Here is a 17,945-nt window from a genome sequence, read left to right on the forward strand (position 1 = left end):
ATACTGAAGTATTACACAGGTGCATATGGCTTGAACAAAAAGCACATGTTATTTCACAGTTACAAAGATTAGGTAACTGTAATGATCATTGTTTGTAAATCCATTGTCAATTTGAGATGGAATATTAAGTGTAAGCAAGGCAATGGTAGCATGTTTTAGTGAAAAATCTTTTGCTCGTGTAATCTATAAATTCTGCTAGTGGTTTTGGTGAAGGGCCTGTATTGCAAAAGTCTGAGTAAGATTTAAAAACAGTATTTCTTTACTACTTTAAAATGACAATTCATACCAGGCACATAATGCAGTTATTCCCTAATGCAGTCAGCTAGGAGAGATGTATTTAATCAACGAGACACGCTGGTCCATTTCACACTATGCTGGTTTTTGTCAAAGGTAACATCTATACATGAAAGGCTATTAGTTTACACCTTTAAAGTGAAATGTATTATGTGTAGTAGTTCAGTCAAAAGGCCCTTGGATTGAGCTCCAAGTAGTAGGATTGTTTAAATTGCATTTATATAGCACATGCTAGCCCTGACGAGGTGTTGAAGCACTGTACGGCAGGTAGCATGCTACCCGTATGGCAAAGTAGTTCGTACTCCGACCATTAGTTATTGGGGTTAGTTTTGCATGCTCATACCATGCATTTACTCTAGTTTCTTTGTGGTGCATTGTTAACGTAGTTGTGATCCTTAGAGGGAGCTATGTGAGAAGCAAATTCTTGCAGGAATTGATAGATGATAATGCGGTTTCCAAAAAGAGCTTAAGACAGACATAATATTTAGAGTAGTTTATATTCAAGGAAGGTAGGTAGAAGGGAAGCAGAGGTGCATTAAAAAAATAAGGGATGAAAGTAAGTAAAAGTTTTATTGAAGGTCGATTTTTCATGAAGGATTTTAAAAGACTATCGCAGGTTAAGATGTTTTGCACTGAATCTCTGGAAGTAAAACTGTTTAAAGAAACTGTTTCCCTAAGGAATGTTGCTTAACAAATCCACCTAGAGGCCAATAAGAGGTGACACAGATACTTCCCAGTAAAAAAAGGAAGCACAGGGCTTGTTCAGACCCCTTTACTTCAAGCAGTGCTCAAATAAGCACATCTTGTTAGTCATAATTACTGGGGTGAGAACACCCCAGAGAGGCCCCTTTTATATTCCTCCTACAGAAGTATATTGAATTCTACAAAGTATTTTTTATAGTTTATGAAAATCATATGCACCGTACATAGACCACACACATAACATAAAACATATTATGTGGACACTCACCAATTAAAAAATATAACAAAGCAATTGATAAACACGTTGCAGCAATCATTCGTATATTCAGTGCATGTTTTTGACCCATTCAATATCTGAAAGAGTCACGTTAGTGATAGATTCCTTACTTTAGAACATCCTCAGGCGTCAGACTGGATCCGGAAACTTTTGCGTAGCAATACCCCTGCGCGTCGGTAGGCGTCGTCCGCGGCTCCGCGTCCGTCGTTAGCGCCGGAATGACCTCGCGCGCGGACGTCAGTTTTTCTATTTTTCCGCGCCAGCTAGCGCAGATAAAGAGAAGCTGTACCCCTTAGTCACTTTTTGACTAAGGTTTTTTGATCTTTTGATCTGTTTTCTTCTCGAGTCGTTCGACTCCTACGATGCCGGTAGGGATGCCCGGGTTCAAACCCTGCTCCAAGTGTAGCCGAATGATGTTGGTTACCGATCGCCGGTGCCTTCAGTGTCTAGGCCTCGACCACGACGACCGAACCTGCTCTGACTGCCGGGTCCTGACATCTAGGGCAAGGCGGGAGCGGTCCCGCAAGCGACTTGAGATCCGGCAGACGGCCCGCGCCGTTCAAGGTCCCGGTCCCACTGGAGGTTGAGGGACCCGTCGCGGGGTCAGAGCCCTCGTAGCTCTGAGAGTCAGCATCGGTCTTCGGGATCAAGATCCTCAGGTAAGAGGCATGAGGGGTCAGAAAGGCGTCATCGCCCTTCTGACCCACCCCGACGCTCGCGCGACACGGCCGGGGGTTCGGGTGACACCACCCACGCGGCTCCGACGGAGGCGCGCATGCCGCAGTCTGCCCCACATCTTCCGGTCCCTGGGCACGATGCGACGCCTGAGGAGGTAGAGCTGTATCTCATGGCCATGAGGTCCCTCCCTCCTCTGCCGGGCTCCGTGGCGCCTTCGGCCCAGCGGTCCCGGCTGGAGGGGCCTAGCGGGTCGGGTGCTTCGGCTCCGACGCCACTGGGTGCTCTGGCCCCGACGCCGCCGGCGACTTCAGTCCCAGCGCGGCAGGCCCCCACTGGATCCGTTTCCGGATCCTCACCGATGCCGGCCCCTAGAGTGTCACCCCCGGCGACGCCGTCCCCGGTCATGCCCTCGATTCGGTTCCGTAGCTGGAGCGGCGCCGCTGGGCGCCGCTCTCAACGTCTTATGGAGACTTTTATTTCCACGAACCCGCCCCATCCTTTGAACCTGAATTTCAGGTGATGGGTGACGAGGGAGATTGGGAGGGGTGTGTGGACCCTCTGGCACAGGAGTGCCAGTCCCAGCAGGACTGAACATGTGAGCTTGGGGCTGCCAGTGGACTGGACACTTCGCCAGACACTGGTTTTTGTCTCCCCTCCAACCGTGGCTACGGAGGAGGGGCTGCCTATAGTGTAGTGTTGACGCGGGCGGCCAAGGCCTTGGGCCTGGAGCTCTCCGTCACGGCCGTGATGACTAACCTCCTCACTGAGGTCCTTAAACCGCAGGCAAGCTCGACTGAGCCTCTGCTGCCGTTTAATGAGGCCTTGTGTGATGTTCTTTTGGGCACTTGGTCCAAGCCCGCTACAGGTCAGCCTGTAGATAGGAACGTGGCCAGACGCTACCGCCCGGCTCCGGGCGACCGTTGCTTCTAGTCCACCCACCCCACTCCCGAGAGCCTGGTTATCCAGGCCTCTACTTAACAGACCTCATTCCCGACGGCTCCGCCCGATCAGGAATCCAAAAGGTACGAACAATTCGGTAAGAAGGTGTTCTCGTCCCTGAGTTTGGGACTGCGGTCAGTCAATCCCGCATGCCTCTTGGGCCGCTACACCCACACTCTGTGGGACACGGTTGCGGACGTGCTGCCACAATGTCCGGAGGAGGCCCGGACTAAACTCGCCCAAACCCTTGCGGAGGGTTGAGATGCGGCACGCTACTCCATCCGGTGTGGGCTGGATACCACGGACTCACTGGGCAGAGCGATGGCAACGACGGTGGCAGTTCGACGCCACGCCTGGTTGAGTACCGCCAACTTTTCGCCCTGATGTCCAGGCCACCCTTCTGGACATGCCGTCTCCGTCCCCACTTCATCCGCAGGGTGAATGAACACAAGCCTGACACGGAATGAGGCAATAAACATATAAATGATGTTAATTGATGATTGGACAACAGCACGGGAAGAAGATAGGTGTTCTGCCTCAACAGCAATATACGTGCAACAGCTTTTTTACACAAAACTGTAGGAAATACAATGTCAGTGTAGCTATGAGTGCTCCTGCATGTGTTTGTGCCTACACCAGCTTGCTCCCCTGGAACATCTCAGTCACACCAAATAAACAAAGGATATGTAAACTATTTCATTTATTCTACTTGTTCTTCTTTCACCAAGCATTTTGCTGTCTTTGTTATAGAATGACAACCCCTTGAGTCCTAGACTCACTCAAGAGTAACAAATTGATCTGATAGAAACACTTTAGTTTTAGATTCCTTACCTTAGAATATCCCCAGGCATCAAACTGGATCCGGAAAGTTGTCGTCAGCAGTACCCCTGCGCGTCGGTAGGCGGCGTCTGCGTCTCTGCGTCCGTCGTTGACGTCGTAATCGCCGGGATGACGTCGTCTGAGTACTTAGACGCCTCCCTCGAACACTGACGTCAGTTCTTCTTTTTTCCGCGCCAGCATGCGCAGATCCAGATAGAGCTAGTACCCCAGTCACTTTTGACTAACTTTTTGGCCTATATTGGCTATCATTTTCGAGTCGATTCGACTCTTGGTGCCGATAAGGATGCCTGATTCAAACCGTGCGACGCCTGTCACTGCCTGATGTCGGTGACCAACCCCCACCGCTTGTGTCTCTACTGCCTAGGGGCCGACTACCACGACAAGTGGTGCCCTGACTGCTGGGCCTTGACGTCGAAGGCTAGGCGGGAGCGGTCCCGCAAGCTACTCGAGATCCGGCAGACGGCTCTGCGCCTCTCAAGGTCCAGGTTGAGGAGGAAGTAGAGGAGCCGGTCGTGGATCCGGACCCCGAACCGTTCGTCTGGCTTCAAGTCTTCGCACTCAGGTAAGTCGAGGCACTCTAAAAAGAAGTCGAAGAAGCGACATCGCTCTTCTGACTCTCCTCGCTGGCGGTGCGACTTGGCTGAGGGTTCGGGTGGCACCACCCGCGTGGCTCTGCTGGAGCCGCAGGCGTCACATCCGGTCCCATACCCTCCGGTCCCTGGACTGCATGTGACGCCAGAGGAGATACTTGATTTCCTCGTGGCCATGAGGATTCACTTAGCTCCGTCGAGGCCTGCCGGCGCGCCTTCGGGCCCCGCAGAACCGACTAGGGGCCCTAGCGAGCCGGCGGCTTCGGCCCCAGTGCCATTGTCGACTAAGGTCCGACGCAGCAGGGCCCCGGGGGATCCAGGCCTGGATCCCGGTCGACACCATTTGACCTAATGACTCCTCCGCTTGTGCCGACCCCGATGGTGTCACTTCTGGCGCCGTCCTTGGACGACGTCGTCCCCGGTTTCAGCCCCGGTCCGGGTCCGGCGTCGGAGCGACGCCACTCTGCGCCGTCTCCAGCGTCGGTGGGTGAGCACTTCACCTATGACCCGGCTCTGTCATTCCTGCCTGTTAATCAAGACACGGATGAAGGGGAGGACTGGGAGGGGTCTGAGGACTCGCTAGCACAACAGTGCCAGTTAAGTCCAGACTGAGCAGATGACCTGGGGGAGGCCAGTGGTCTTGACACAATGCCTGACACTGGATTCATCTCTCCTCCCTCTGTGGCTACGGAGGAGGGTGCTACCTATGGTGTGGTGTTACGCAGGGCAGCCAAGGCCTTGGCTCTTGAACTCCATCCTGCGGCCATGAGGACTAATCTCCTCAACGAGGTGCTTTAACCGCCAGTAAGCTCTTCGGAGCTTCTGCTGCCGTTCAATGAGGCCCTCACGGACGTTCTGATGGGCACTTGGTCCAAGCCCTCCACAGTGCCCCCTGTGGATCGGAACGTGGCCCGACGCCACCTCCCAGCTCCCGGCGACTCCTGCTTTCGGTCCGTACACCCCACCCCCGAGAGCCTGGTGATCCAGGCCTCTACGTCCCAGGCCGCATTCCCGAATGCCCCTCCAGATCAGGAATCCAAAAGGTTTGACCAGTTTGGGAAGAAACTGTTCTCCTCACTTAGTCTGGGGTTACGGTCTATCAACACCGCTTGCCTTTTGGGCCGTTACACCCACTCTTTGTGGGATACGGTTGCGGACGTGCTGCTCCAGTGTCCGGAGGAGGCCCAGGCACGGCTCGCCCAAGCTCTTGCTGAGGAGCGGGATGCAGCACGTTATTCCATCAGATGTGGACTTGATACCACGGACTCGCTGGACAGAGCGATTCCCACAACAGTGGAGATCCGTGGCCACGCCTGGATGAGGTCTGCCAATTTTTCGGGTGATGTCCAGTCCATGCTCATGGACATGCCCTTCAATGGCCGTCGCTTTTTTAGCGACAAAGCAGACAGCGCGATTGAGTGTTTCAAGGACTCCAGGGCTACAGCCCAGTCCTTGGGCCTGTCAGGCCAGCGCTAGCAGACTTCTGCTTTTTGCCCCTTTAGAGGCCAAGAAAGGGGCACCCCCCCGCAAGTTCGTCCAGCCACAGTCCGCAGACCAGCCTCAACACGGTCGCGGACGTGGTAACCGCCATGGTGGTGCAGGGGGGACAGAGGCCTGGTCAGTCCACATCCACTCCTGCAGCATCTGCCTCAAAGCCTTCCTAGTCGGAGGTTTCAGGCCCATTCGACGCCAGTGGGGGGGCAGGGTTAGCCATTACCTCCTCCACTGGCGTACCATCACTTCGGACAGGTGGGTGCTGCAAATCGTCCGAAGGGGCTACTCCCTCCCTTTCGAGGCGACCCCTCCAGCCATGCCACCGCATGTCGGGTGATCACTTGCAACTTCTGCAGCAGGAAGTTACGGCCCTCTTGGCCAAGGGGACCATCGAGCACATTCCTGGGCCAGAAGTAGGACGTGGTTGCTACTCCCACTACTTTCTGGTTCCCAGGAAGGGCAAAGCAGGCCTACGCCCTATCTTGGACCTCCGGAGCGTTAACGGTTTCCTCCGGAAGGAGAAGCTCAAAATGCTGACTTTAGCTCAGGTCCTGGCTGTGCTCGACCCTGGAGACTGGATGGTAGCGTTGGACTTGCCAGACGCATATTTCCACATCCCTGTCCTGCCGGCCCACCGGTACTACCTGTGGTTCAAGGTAGGCCACGAGCACTTTTAGTTTACCGTGCGCCCCTTCGGCCTCACCAGTGCCCCTCGGGTGTTCACGAAAGGGATGGCGGTGGTCGCAGCTCATCTGCGCAGATCAGGGGTTCCAGTTTTCCCCCATCTTGACAACTGGTTGTTGACGGGCTCGCCCCAGACAGTCGTCTCCCACCTCCAGACTACGGCCGGTCTCCTGCACTCGCTGGGGTTCTCCATCAACGTGCCGAAGTCACACCTGTGCCCCTTTCCGAAGCTCCTCTACATCGGAGCAGTTCTGAACTCGGCGCAGTATCTGGTTTATCCTCCCGAGCAGCGGGTCCGGGATATTCAGGCTCTGATTCCGATCTTTCAGCCTTTATCCCGAGTTTAGATCAGGCTGACGCTGCGGCTTCTGGGGCTGATGGCCTCCTGCATCCTGCTGGTACATCATGCCAGGTGGTCGTTGCGGGCTCTGCAGTGGGACATAAAGTTCTAGTGGGCACAGCATCAGGGCAACCTGTCTGACCACGTCCTGATCTCGGAGGGCACTGCAAGACAGTTGCAGTGGTGGGTCACAGACCGCAATTGGGTCAGTGGCAGATCTCTCTCCCTACCCCAACCAGAGCACACAGTGGTGACTGATGCATCCCTCCTGGGATGGGGGGGGGGGGTACATGGGAGAGGCGTAGATCAGAGGCCTCTAGTCTCCGGGGCAGTCCCGGCTCCATATCAACCTTCTGGAGCTGCAGGCGATCCGACTTGCACTGAAGGCATTCCTTCCCTCTGTCCGGGGAAGTGTAGTGCAGGTGTTCACGGACAACACCACCGCCATGTGGTACTGCCAACAAACAGGGCTGGATGGGCTCGTGGACCCTTTGTCAGGAGCCTCTGCACCTCTGGACAAGAATGGAACGCCAGGGCGTCACCCTGGTGGTTCAACACCTGGCAGGTTTCCTGAAAGCCAGGGCGGACAAACTCAGCCGCTGGTGCATGATGGATAACGAATGGTGTCTGAACTCGGAAGTGGCGCAAAGTCTCTTTCAGCAGTGGGGAAAGCCTTGGTTAGATCTATTCGCCACCGAAGAGAACGCGCAATGTCATTAGTTCTGTGCGTTGTAATTTCCAAGGCGGCACTCACATAGCAACGCTTTTTTTCGCGAGTGGACCTGCGGTCTGTTTTACGCCTTTCCGTGTATACCATTTCTGCCCAGAGTGCTTGAAGAAGATCCGACGCGACCGGGCCCAAGTCATCATTGTGGCTCCGGACTGGGCATGAAGATACTTGTATCCCTTGCTACTCAGTATGTCAGTCGATCCCCGATTCGTCTGCCTCTTCAGGAGGACCTCTCTCGCAGCAACAGGGGACGGTCCTCCACCTGAACCTGTGCAGTCTCCACCTACATGCGTGGAGATTGAGCGGCGACAGTTGAGGCCTTTTGACTTGCCTCCTGAAGTCTTTGATGTGATTCTGGCAGCCAGGCGTCTCTCCTCAAAAACTGTATACGCCTGCAGGTGGAACAAATTTGGTGCATGGTGCACAGCAAAGGCTGTGGATCCACTTTCTGCCCCTCTATCAGAGGTTCTCCTCTTCCTCTTGCCCAGGCGGGTTCTGCTCTAGGCACTATCAAAGGCTATCTCTCGGCCATTTCAGCCTTCTTAAGGCTTCCTGATCAGCCTTCACTTTTCAAGTCCCCTGTTGTAAATAGATTCTTGAAAGGCATCACACACCTGTTCCTTCCTGTTCCTTTCGTGATGCCTCAGTGGGACTTAAACTTGGTACTTACTTATCTGATGTGCGCTCCCTGTGAGCCACTTCATAATTGTCCTCTTCGTCTTCTGACTCTTAAAACTGCTTTCCTGGTTGCCATCTCCTCTGCCAGAAGAGTGAGTGAGCTCCAGGCTCTGTCTTCTAAGCCTCCTGTCCTCTCTGTTCATCCGGACAAAGTTCTTCTGAGGACTCGTCCTTCTTTCCTGCCCAAGGTGGTTACGGCCTGTCACATCGGGCAGTCCATCACCTTGCCCACCTTCTTTCCGCCTCCGCATCCCTCGAAAGAGGAAGTGAGGCTCCACCGTCTGGACCCAAAACGTGCGCTCTCTTTTTATCTAGACCACACACGCCAGTTCCGGGTGGATGACCAGCTCTTTGTTGGTTACGTGGACGCTAAGGGATGTGCGGTGCACAAGCAGACCATCTCCCGGTGGGTCATTTTGTGCATCAAAGTATGTTATTCCTTGGCGAAAAAGGAGTCTCCTGTGGGGCTGCGCACCCATTCCACTCGGGCCACGGCGCCTACTACTGCCCTGGGTCGGGAAGTACCCTTGCAGGACATCTGTCAGGCAGCTACGTGGGCCTCGCTGCACACGTTTGCTAAGAACTATTGCCTGGACAGCCAAGTCCGGAGAGATGGCTTTTTCGGCCGTTCCGTTTTCCCTTGGGTCGCAGATCCACCACCGGGGTTGGTATTGCTGGGGTATCTATTCTAAGCTACAGAATCTTAACACTAACGTGTTTCTTTCAGATGCACAACTTACTTCCTTTGGTAACAATATATCTGTAAGAAACATCGGTTGGTGTTAGATTCCGTACTGACCCACCTATCCTCCCCGTTCTGCGAACCGATATCTAGGATTAAGGATTAAGGTATCTCCCTTTGAGGGCCCTAGTTTCATGGCACCAGTGTCTGTTTCTTGCATGACTCTGCGTTCCTGGCGCGGAAAGCTATGTACAGAACTGACGTCCGCGCGCGAGGGCGGCGTCTAAAAACGCCGTCATCCCGGCGATCAAGCAGACGACGGACGTGGAGCCGCAGACGACGCCTACCGACCCGCAGGGGTACTGCTGAGGAAAACTTAACGGATCCAGTCTGACGTCTGGGGATATTCTAAGGTAAGGAATGTAACAGTAACTAATGTTTCTTCAAGATATATCGTTACCGAAGGTAAGTAGCTTGTGCTTTAAGGCTTTACCTACCTGCTTACTATCGGAGAAGTCCTCAGAAATCAAGTGGAGAATCCCTGTTCCATGGCACTACTGTTGAGAGGGATCATGGGCAGCTGCTATGGGGAACTGAAAGATAACTTCAATAATATACTCTGGTTGCTGGTGTCCTAAACAGGTCACCTGAGGCTTGACAACATAAAATACAAAACCATGTGATTGATGTAAACAAATCTAAACACTTAAAAAAGCAGCCTTAACCATTTTGCTGCTAGGCCTTTCCCCCCTAGAATGCTAAGCCCGTTTTTTGGGCTATTTGGGGTAATTTGCGGTTAGGTCTCAATAACATTTTCGACATAAGGTATCCATGCCAAATTTGCACACACAACCCGCCTCCGAAAATAGCCGAATAGGAATTTCTTTACATTTTTTGTGCGAAATGGTAAAAAAGTGCTCCGCAAAAAAGCTTCTGTTTTTCTTCCTAAAAATGGCATCAACAAAAGATTTGCTATGGCATTTCGTGATGGAAACAAGGGAGAATGAAACCCATAAATGATCCCAGAAAGCTATTGATTTCTGACAAAAGTTAGCTTCAGCAAGGGGTAATTTGTGTAGACCTCTCAATGTTTTCCCCAATAAACTGACTGTTGAAACAACAAAAAATATTAAAAATGAGTACCAAAAACGGCGGCCATTTGTGACATTTTAATTTGCAACTTCTTGTCACGACGGCCAATTTTCAAATTCAGTATCCCATTATATTCGCTAGACTCTTCTGTTTGTGAGGATATATAGGGTTTGTAGGTTCTCCTAGAACCAAAGGTACCCAGAGCAAACAGCTGAACTGCACCTTACATAGAGCAGTTAATATGGTAAAATGTAAGGGAGTAAAAGATGTGTGTCAAGGAGATCTATCTATTTCTGAAATGGACACCAGTTAGAGTTCAGTAGTTATTTGTATCTCTCTGAATTTGTGGGTACCCATACTACCATTTGATTCAGAGGACATTTATCAAAATGTCGTCTTTCTTACACATTGCTTTACATTTGGAAGGCACAAATGCCAAGAGATAGAATTGGTAAAAATAAATGTTATACTATTCTGTACTTCCACATGTCGTCCGATAAAAGTGGTACTTCACTTGTGTGGGTAGGCCTGTGAGTAAAACGTCTGGAATCTGCAGGTAGCCACAAATTTATCCTCCCACCCAGCATTACAGCAAGTCTCCCAATAAAAATGGTACCTCACTTGTGTGGGTAGACTTAGCCTGAAACAGAAAAAGGCTCCAAAATACAATACTGAAATATCAACATTTCCTGTCACACAAATGATCTGATGTAGCAATGGAGTAGGAGCGTGTTCGAGGCATGTGGGCTGCTGACATTCATATCTGTACATAGATCGCCGCCTAGTGTTGGGTCCGGATGATCGCACATTGTTGTCCTGGAAGAGTCTTCGAAGTATCACGAGATAGGTGGCTCCTCCCCTGGACTACAGTGCGCATGAGCATCGACTCCATCCTCAGATTGTTTTTTTCCGCCATTGGGTTCGGATGTATATTGGTTCACTCTAGTCGGAATCCATTTCAAACTTTCTTGAGGCCAAAAGGCCTTTAGGTTTTCGTCGGTATAGTCTTGCGTCCGGTGCCAGATTCTTCCAGCTCTGTTCTGAGCCGGATTTCCAGAAGAGCTGCGTGCTTTTCGACGCTGAAGGCCCAGTCGACGCCAGAGGCCTTATCGACGAACCATCATGGATCGGATTCCGTTCAAGAGATGTCCCGTGTGCAACTCAAAGTATCCCCACATCGACGTCCACCCGGTGTACAACAAGTGTCTGTCGCCGGATCATGATGAAGCCAGCTGCATGGCTTGTTCTCGTTTTCGATCCAAAAAGACTCTTCTGCATCGTCGCGCTGCGCGCCAGGAGGCCCAGCAGACTGCACCGGCGCCTGTGGACATATTCGATGCCGGGGATGATGACAGAGTTGACCGGGAGGTTCGTGAGATTCTGTCTAATCCCGCGTAGGTCGACTCCAACTACGACGCGGATGCTGAAATGCTCGACACGGAAGAAGTAGTCGACGAGGTAGGAGACGACGACGGGGCCTTTGGGGCCATGGAAGATAGCTCGATCGAGGAGCTAACTCAAGCAGACATTGGGGCCGAAACGCTTCAGAATGCTAAGGTCGAGGGTTCACCACAAGCCTTACCCAAGATCTTCCAATAAGTTCTACGGCCCTGCCTTCGGACACTGCTAAGGAGCCGCACCCTGCAAAATCGAAACCGAAAGTGAAAACACCGGTCTCGACGCAAGTGAAAGCACTGATGCCTCCATCGAAACCAAAAGTGTGTATTGCTTTGGTCAGCTCAAAGTCCTCGGACCTGTCGGCACCGACGAAGCAGAAGGGCGTTATCGAACCAAAGAAACAGCTCAAGGGCGTCGAGTTGAAGTCTAGCACGCCGAAGACAAAGGTCAAGGCAGTCGAGCCGAACAAATCGGCGCCGAAGACGGTCGACACCGACAAGGGGCTCAGTGATCCGAAGGTTCTCGAGACTCCGTGTTGACAAGACAAGGCCAAGAGCGGACCGACCCACGAGTCCACGTCTAGTGGTGCCTCGAAGGATTCCGTTGAGTCGGCGCAGCCGTCCGCCGCATTCTCCAAGCAAGTGGCAGACTCCCTGAAGCGCATTAAGGACAATGCCTCGAGTGTCGGGCCTAAAGATCCTCCACCTTCTAAGCCTGTCGATAAATCTCAGAAGGCGTTGACGCCCATTCACTTCACGCTGCCGCCGAAAGTGGCGCCAAAGGCTTTCGCCACTAAAATGGCCACCAACGTGCCCGAGAAGGTGTCCTCTGTGCCGAAGTCGACAACTGTGGTCCCGGTCTTAAAGCATCGACAATCCTCGTTGGAAGAGCAACATGAACAATTTATCGATGCCGAAACAGGCAGACTTTCCCTTTATAAGCGGAAAATCGCCCCGGAACAGCCAATGGAGTCCTATAAAATTTCACTGAAGAAGAAAAAGGATTCTACTTCGACACCTGTTCTTGTGGAACCAATTTCTCCACGTGGCCGTGATGTCTCGCCCACTTATTCAGATGTGGACACTGGGGAAGGTGATGATGATGAATACAGCTATCCTGTGTACACTGAGCCAGATGATACCAATGAACCCTGGGCAGCTGCTGCTGACCCAGGTGATCCTCACTCTACCCCAGACACTCAGATGTATGCTGTAAAAACATTGCCTACTGAGGATTCGGCTATGTTTAATGCCCTCATTGAAAGGGCTGCGAAGAATCATGACGTCCGGCTCCATGCTGACCCCATTGAAGTGGACTTTCTTTTTGACACTTTTTCCATCTCAGAGAGGACTGTCAAGACTCTGCCTATGTTGAAGGGTGTCTTGAAGCATGCTGGGGAAATCTTTAAGGAGCCTACAAGAGCCAGGGTGATAAACCCCAGAATTGAAAAGAAGTATAAACCGGCGCCTGGAGACCCTACTTACATCAAGGGACAGTTGCCCTTGGACTCTCTTGTTGTTTCTAATGCCCGGAAGAGGGCTAATTCACAAACAACGGGTGATGCTCCTCCCCCAGATAAGGAATCTAAGGTGTATAAGGCATCGGGGAAAAGGGTGGCAGCTCAAGTGGCCAATATCTGGCGCATTTCAAACACACAGGCACTTCTGGCCAGGTATTACAGGGCACATTACGACACACTTGAGACCCTGTTGCAGCACCTGCCAGATGAATACAAAGGGGCAGCTGAGATGCTCATCCAAGAGGGGAAGCTCATATCAAATGCTTCTATTAAATGTGCACTGGACTCGGCAGACACCGCAGCCAGGGCTATTAACACTAGGGTCATGCTGAGACGACATGCCTGGCTCAGAATCTCCGGGTTCAAGCCAGAGATACAGACCACCATTCTCAATCAGACAGTGAACCCTGATCATCTATTTGGCCCAGAGGTGGACACCACCTTGGAGAAAATCAAAAAGGACACTGAAACTGCTAGGTCCATGGGGTCTCTACAGTCCCAGCAGTTCCGGGGTGGTTCTTTTCGTCGCTCAAGCACTAGAGGTGTTTCCAGAGGCCAGCTCTCCCAAACCACACAGTACTATAAAGGCGGCACGCAGACCACATACACCAAATAGATTCGAGGTGGATATCGTGGAAACCGCGCCAAAGGCAGAGGTCGTGGAAACAACAACTCCAGATCCTCCGCCACTAACAAACAGTGACGCCTTGTCACTGCCTCCCGACCACGCAACACCTGTCGGGGGAGACTTCAACAGTTCCTGCCAGTCTGGAAGTCCATCACCACAGACAGGTGGGTCACACAGCTTATATAGTACGGTTATTGTCTGGAGTTAATATCCACTCCACCCAACATACCCCCTAGACACCATCCTATGTCCGCCGAGCATTTGCACTTATTGCAGCAGGAGGTCCTCGTCATGCTGCAAAAAGGGGCAATAGAGCTCGTGCCTGTGCAAGAAAGAGGCACAGGAGTTTACTCGCTGTACTTCTTGATACCAAAAAAGGACGGGTCCCTCAGACCCATACTGGACCTCAGACCCCTCAATCAGTACATTTTCTCGGAGCACTTTCACATGCTGACCCTGCAGCAAGTCCTACCGTTGCTCAGTCAGGGGGATTTTCTCGCAACTTTAGATCTGAAGGATGCGTATTTTCACATTCCGCTGCATCCGTCACACAAAAAATACCTCCGGTTCACCATCCCAAACCAACATTACCAGTTCAAGGTTCTACCTTTCGGGGTCACCACGGCACCCAGGGTGTTTACACAGTGCCTGGCGACGGTGGCGGCATACCTAAGGAGACAAAACATTCACGTCTACCCTTATCTGGACGACTGGCTCATCCAGGCAAAGTCAGCCCAGCAGTGTGCCGCCCACATGTCCCACACCATTCACCTTCTTCACGATCTGGGATTCTCACTGAATTACCCAAAGTCCCACCTGCAACCCACCCACATACGGCAGTATCTGGGTGCGACGATAAACATTCTCGCAGCCACAGCACAGCCAAATTCAGTGAGGGTCAGCAGCATTCAATCGCTGATACAAAAATTCAGACCTCAACACTCGCTTCCAGCGCGAGTGTTCATGCAGTTGATAGGCATGATGGCCTCCTGCATCTCCATAGTCCCGCACGCGAGACTACATATGCGTCCGCTTCAGGAGTGCTTAGCACGTCAGTGGACTCAGGCTCACGGACAGTTGAAAGACCTAGTGTTGGTGACCGGTCGTGCATAAAACTGTCTGCATTGGTGGAATCCACAAAACCTTTGCAAGGGACGACCGTTCCAGGAGCCTGTGCCACAGATCATTCTGACGACGGACGCTTCTCTTCAGGGTTGGGGAGCTCATGTACTCCACTACACTGTGCAGGGACTATGGACACCACAGCAAAGGAAGATGCACATCAATGTTCTAGAACTGATGGCTATCTTCATGGCAAGAAAGCTTTCAAAGTACATCTGTGCAACAAGGTCGTGTTGATCCGGACGGACATGACAGCCATGTACTACATTCAGAAACAGGGAGGAACACACACTCCACAGTTGTCTCATCTGGCTCAGAGCATGTGGAAGTGGGCCATTTAAAGGAACATCTTCCTCATGGCGGAACACCTCCCAGGCAAGGACAATCAGATGGCGGACCTGCTCAGCAGGTACAGCCACCAGATGCACGAGTGGGAGATACATCCATCAGTACTCCACCCGTACTTCCTAAGTTGGGGTCACCCAGAGATAGACCTGTTCGCCACAAAGGAAAACGCCAAATGCCCAAACTTTGCTGCCAGGTTCCCACAGTCACAGGGCAATGTGATATGGATGAACTGGTCAGGCAAATTTGCGTACGCTTTTCCCCCAGCACCTCTAATACCGCTGGTGGCACGCAAGCTGAAGCAGCACTCGATGACTCTCATCCTGGTTGCTCCGATGTGGGCTCGCCAGCCATGGTACACCACATTTCTGGAACTGTCCGTGGTACCGCATCAAAGGCTGCGCCTCACACCCAGGCTTTTGACGCAGAGCCATGGCGACATTCAGCATCCAGATCCGCAACAGCTCAACCTGGCGATCTGGCTCCTGAGGTCTTAGAGTTTGGCTACCTCAACTTACCTCCTGACTGTATGGACATAATCCGGGAGGCAAGAAAGCCCACCACCAGAGCATGCTATGCGGCGAAATGGAAGCGGTTTGTCATTTATTGTGCAGACCACAACATTAACCCGCTGGATGCATCTATTCAGAATATCATTTGTTATCTCTTACATCTGTACAAATGTAATCTGGCCTATGCTTCCATTCGTATACATCTATCCGCAATGGCTGCTTATCTCCAAAACAGACAGCACCTCTCACTTTTCAGGGTGCTGCCATTAAAGCCTTTCTGGAGGGACTCAAACGAGTCATTCCTCCGCAGACGCCACCAGCTCCCGAGTGGAACCTAAATGTTGTCCTCAACAAGCTAATGGGTCCCCCTTTCGCTTTCGAACCACTGCATTCCTGCGAGATTCAGTTCTTGACATGGAAAGTGGCTTTCCTTATAGCGATTACGTCGCTACGACGAGTTGGTGAACTCCAGGCACTAACTATCCAAGAGCCATTTATTCAGATTCATTCCAACAGGGTGGTGCTTCGCACTAACCCTAAATTCCTTCCTAAGATGGTTTCTCAGTTCCATATCAACCAGACTATAGAACTACCTGTGTTCTTCCAAAATCCAGAGTCACTTGCGGAGAGGATGCTCCACACACTTGACGTCAAGAGGGCCCTAATGTACTACATTGATAGGACCAAAGATTTTCGGAAGACTAAACAACTATTTGTTGCCTTTGCGCCACAACACAAAGGTAACCCCATTTCCAAGGCTGGTATAGCCAGGTGGATCGTTAAATGTATTCAGATCTGCTATCAGAAAGCCAAGCGAACTCTCACCATTCCACTGCGGGTCCACTCCACCCGAAAGTTGGGGGCCTCCATGGCTTTCCTTGGAAATATTCCTTTGGAAGACATATGTAGAGCAGCCACATGGTCTACCACACACACATTTACAAAACAATACTGTGTTGATGTGCACTCCATACAGCAGGCAGCTGTAGGGCAGGCTGTTCTAAAAACACTTTTCCAAACTGCTGCAGCTGGCACAGGCGGCCGCCGTTAATGGAAGGACTGCTATGTATTCTATGCACAGATATGAATTCAGTAGCCCACATGCCTCAAACTGAATATGCTACTTACCAGTATGTGTCTGTTCTTGGCATGTAGGGCTGCTGACATTCATATCGCCCGCCCTCCTCCCCGGCGCCTGTAGCGGCTGCAGCATTCACACATACTTCTAGCATGGTCATCATTCACATAGTTTCACTCCATCTTGGCCACAATGGCTAAAAACAACCTGAGGATGGAGTCGATGCCCATGCGCACTGTAGTCCAGGGGAGGAGCCACCTATCTCGTGATACTTCAAAGACTCTTCCAGGATAACAATGTGCGATCATCCGGATCCAACACTAGGCAATGATCTATGCACAGATATGAATGTCAGCAGCCCTACATGCCAAGAACAGATGCATACTGGTAAGTAGCATATTCGTGTTTTGCCCCTGGATCTACTGCCACCCAGGGAAACCTATGAAAACCCATACATTTCTGAAAAATAGACACCCACTGTGGTGTGCCTCGCATGAATCCAACTAGGTTTTCCTATGCACAATGCCCTGCAACCCGCAAACCTTCCCTAGAATTGTACATTTTCCTTTCGTTTCTGTGATGTAAACTTTGGGAATGGGCAGGAATCCACAAAATTCCTACCACTTTGCTTTCTCCCACTTGTCCCAATAAAAATGCTATCTCACTTGTGTGGCTGGACCCACAAAACATCTATCGTCCCCCAACGGGGGCAGAAAGAATTTGGGGGGTTATGTGGGTGGAGGCATGGCCCAATGCCTAGGAGGGCTGCCACAACCCATTGTGACATTAAAAAAAATAATCGCTGCGGTCCAGTGGGCTTTCCACCCCCCTCTCTGCCAGGGCAGATTGGAGGTAAGAACCTCCAATCTGCTCGGGGGCATGGGGTGGAAGAAATACTTTTGGGCCTGGGGAGGGGGAAGAACTAGCCTGTTGCTAGGGGGTTGTTCCCCCTCCAAATAAAATGCCTTGTGGTCTAGTGGGATTTCGGGGACAGATTGGAGAAAAACACCTCCTATCTGCCCAAATAGGGGGCAGAAAGATTGCTGGGGTTATTTGAGTGGGTGAGGGCTTGGCCCAATGCCTGTGAGGGCCAGCCCCACTCATTTTACCTTTAAAAAACAGAAAAATCCCTTGTATCTAGTGGGCTTTTTGCTGGGAATGCACAAACTCTGGTACTGCAAATAAGACAGCAAAACAGTCGCTGTCAGGGATACCGTTTGTTGCAAGTTCAAACTAAGAGATGTGAAGCCATCCAGCGAGCAAGCTCTGCTGGATGCATCCAGCTCATGTTATTTGTAGTCTTTCACAAAATATTTCAAACTG

At 51.6% G+C, this 17,945-nt stretch overlaps 1 protein-coding gene across 10 annotated transcripts in view; it reads left to right on the top strand.

Annotated features, from left to right (window-relative positions):
- RERE (arginine-glutamic acid dipeptide repeats) overlaps positions 1-17,945 on the top strand; it is a 1,284,697-nt gene that overhangs the window by 665,640 nt on the left and 601,112 nt on the right. The gene's annotated exons all lie outside the window — the stretch shown is intronic.

This window comes from Lissotriton vulgaris, chromosome 5 (assembly GCF_964263255.1).
Source record: "Lissotriton vulgaris chromosome 5, aLisVul1.2, whole genome shotgun sequence".
Taxonomy (NCBI): Eukaryota; Metazoa; Chordata; class Amphibia; order Caudata; family Salamandridae; genus Lissotriton; species Lissotriton vulgaris.